The sequence below is a fragment of the Mustela nigripes genome, chromosome 2 (genome assembly GCF_022355385.1).
Source record: "Mustela nigripes isolate SB6536 chromosome 2, MUSNIG.SB6536, whole genome shotgun sequence".
Classification (NCBI taxonomy): domain Eukaryota; kingdom Metazoa; phylum Chordata; class Mammalia; order Carnivora; family Mustelidae; genus Mustela; species Mustela nigripes.
This window is the reverse complement of record NC_081558.1, coordinates 97235373-97239188: the sequence shown is the minus strand read 5'-3', so window position 1 is coordinate 97239188 and position 3816 is coordinate 97235373.

Sequence of the window (3816 nt, the reverse complement as noted above, 5' to 3'; positions counted from 1 at the left end):
TTTCTTTGATGAGGTAAATAGTACTTTTTATGCAGCCCTCTGTGCCTCTACTCTCATGGCTCCAATTCTTCCCTCTTTCAGGCATATCTATAGGGCTTTCTCTTATCTTCCCTGTACCCTGTATATCAAGGGTTGGGCCTTTTCCTTAGACTGTATTTAAACCCAATCCCAAACACAATGACCTGGAAAATGGCAGTAAGATAGGATGCCAGGGGGCCAAGAAGAGTCCACAGTAAAGCAGTTCAACTTTTTTGGCTTTAGCAGTTGTAAGAGGCTCTCCACTTTCTTCCTGGGAATAATGACTACATTCTTTTAGGACATGACTCTTGAGGAAGAAACCCAAATTGTGGGATTGAAAGGAGGAAAAGGGAGATTTGGCCAATAAAAAGAGACTAAAGCTAAAGGACCACAGACTCCAATAAGGTGTTAAGAGGATTTAGGGTCAGAGACAGTGGCTTCTACTAGAGAACATTCAGGCTCCCTTGTAGCTAGTTGACTGAAACTGATAACCAAATAGAAGGCAGACAGAGGAAACTTAAGAACATTCTATATGGTCCAGAGCCAAGGCTGATAAGAAAAGAGGTGAATCCGGTTTGGATAGCTAGTGGTAGACAAAAAGCAAATCACCAAACAAATGATGGGGTTGAGAAAGAATGAGAGGCCCCAGCCTACTGGGTTCAGCAAGGTCTGATAGGAGATCACGGGCAAAATCAGAATAAAAGTCAGGGATTTGGAGCAAAGATAAAGAAAACAGTGGGATCAAGGGGAAGCTAGGATTAGTGATTGAGATCCAGAATTGCTCTAGGGCTTTGTAAAGTTGGTGAGCTCCTCACATGACTAGAGCACTGCATCCCTCGGGCTGGTTCTTGGTTTTTCTTTAGGATACACACTCCTTTGTTTCCACAATGACCTGTGTGCCAGGGATTCACAAATCTGTCTTCAGACCTAACTTACAAGACTCACCCAGGTAGCCATCCAGATTGCAAAACAGCTTTTATTTCTGCTTCTAGAGACATTGGGATTTCCAGCATCCAGAGGCAAGTCTTCAGAGATATACACAATCTCATTCTTCACTTCAGTTTGACTTGATATCACACAGAGACCAGACTCTCAAAGTGGTTTTCTGGTTACAACTCCAAGCCCCACATTGCTTTTCAATTTTCCTTTCATTAGAAGACAGAAACGTCCTTTCTGTTTCAGTGCTACAGACTTCGCCCTCCACATCTGGCTGATCTCTACTCTGGATTACATTCTTGGTGGTGCTACTCATTAAGGGTCTGTTCATAGACACCACCCTGTCCAATCTCCTATCCCTATTCCTTTTCACTCCCCTCAGCTTCTTCTTAATCTGAGGCCATGTCTAGTTGTCTTGCCTCTGTCAGGTAATTCTGGCGCGCATGCTACTCACCACGGCCTCATCTCGTGAATCCAGTCATTTTTCTGTCTGATCTACAGTCTCTCTAAGAGGCTTCCTTTTTGCTCCCACTGCCTTCTCACCATAAAATGTGCTTGTTTGTGTAGACCCGTCGACACTTGTAGTATCCTGGTTTCCTGCAACATATTCAATTAAATATCTTAACACATGTGTTTGATGATGTTGATCAATATTGCTCCAAAGGCAACAACTAGGAAAATAAAGATGAACTGCAAGTGTGCAGCCCACAGAGCCATACGGGCAGTCTCCTGGCTGTTCTGTGGGACCTGCCCTGCCCAGGTTGTAAAGGAAAATACTCTACTCTCTTCCTTTCTCTTTAATTCTCATCTGCCCAAGAGCAGCCCCTGATTTTCATCTCCCTTGGTCAATAGCTCCCCTTTCTCTCTTTGTCTAATAAAAGAAGAAACCCAGAGTGGATTATAGGAGCTTTCTTTCTCCAGATAGGAAAGAGCTAGATTCAAAACACATGGAACTGATACCTGAAGAACTTTTCCCTTTTTCCACTTCAGTGTTCAGTTGTTTTCAGTTACTCATCTTCACTGAATAAAATCATAACTCACACTATAGTTGTATTTTTAGAAAATGGTGACTTATACACAAATATGAAATATAAACCAAGCAAAATGGATTAAGAAACATAGAGTTACATTACCAACTAGTAAGTTGTGGTGCACCATAATGAAAAGATGAGCAGGTTTCTACTCTGAGACTTGCTCAGACTTGCTTGTGACTCTTCTCACAAGTGTCCTCTACTACATCTATACTAGCTCTGTACCATGTTCAGAGAGAGAGATCCAGTCAACAATAAGCATCTAGATTGACTAGACTCTTTCTTTTTGTTATCAAAGTTCTTTGTTCTCTGCTTCCCCATAATATCTGTCCTCCTCTCCCCTCTTTCTCACTTTCCTCAGGACTGCTGGGAAAATGGCACTGATTCAGGTGAGAGGGAAAGAAACCCAAGATAAATAGTTCAATATGCCCTGTTTCTGCTACATCTGGAGAAAGCGGAAAGGATATGCTTTTTGCACATGACTTAAAGACATAAAGGCACACCAATCAATCAGCTCCATCTAGTTCCCAACTTAAAGTTACATCTGTCTAAAACTTATCTAGTAAATAAAGAAGAGCCTGATAAAATCACCACCACTGTAGATCATTATGTAAAGTTTTACTGTGCCAAAAATCTTACCCTAACTTACTGGCACTGGAATGACATTGTTTAGGGTGATTTTCAACCCAGAGTGGTTTCACTCCCAGAGGATATTTGGCAATGTCCGGAAGCACTTTTTGGTTTTTACAGCAGTGCGGATGCTACAAGTATCTATTGGATAGAGGCCAAGGATGCTGCTAAATATCCTACAACACACAGGACAGTCCCTTCCAACAAAGAATTATTCAGTTCAAAGTGTCAGTAGTTCTGAGAAACCCTGCTTTAGGGGATGGCAGATTCTATTATGTATTTTACTCTTGTCTTCATGAGTATTCACTGTTACCCAAGACCAATGTTATCACCCATTTCTGATAGACTAGAGTCATGAACAACAATAGGTAGGAGCAATTACAGGGATCTACTATGTTCAGGTGTGTTCCTTCCCATGGCCCCTGACCGGGTACTTGAGTGGTGTCTGGAACCGGGTGTCTGGGACCAGGTGTCTGGTGCCACAGGAACTGTAGTGGACCTTGTCTGGACTTTGCCAAAGGAGAGGTCTCTCTGGGCATGCACTCTTGCCTGACACTGGAATTGGTATTAGTGTCTTGCTGTCATCTCAGCTAGCCTCAGGCTGGTGCCTATGCTATCCCAAATCCAGACCGAGAGTATAATCTTAAGAAGAAAATAACCTTGACTCTTAGTTCACTTTTGACATGTTTAAAAGTAGGCTTGTGGCTTTTAGTGCTAATTTTCTTCATTAATACAATGTCTCCTTTGAACTCTTCCTCATTTTGCAAGGCTCTCCTGTATATCGCCAAGATTCTCCACAGTGAACTCCGTGACCTCATTTCTGCCTCTCATTCTTTGGCCTGCGGTGCCTTTGATGCTGCTGTGCTCAGCCAAGGTCTCCATTTTATTGGGCTGTGCTGTGCTTGGACTTCCTGGGCTTACAGGTGGTAGAGTGACAAAAAGAAGACCTGGACTTAACTGTCAAGATAACCCCAGCTCCAGAACCGTCAAACCGTGTGCCTTTCACCCTGGGTGCCCTGGGATGCACCTCAGCTCCCACCCCTGCATAGCCTACCCTCTAAATTTGAAAGTGCTCATCAACTAAAATGTTCTCCACAACAGCACAGGGGCCATGCTGGTTCTGGAATTTCACTGCTCTCTCATTTCCTAAGACTTGGGCTCATCTTTCAAATGGCCTCAAGTTACCTATTTTCTCCTCAAA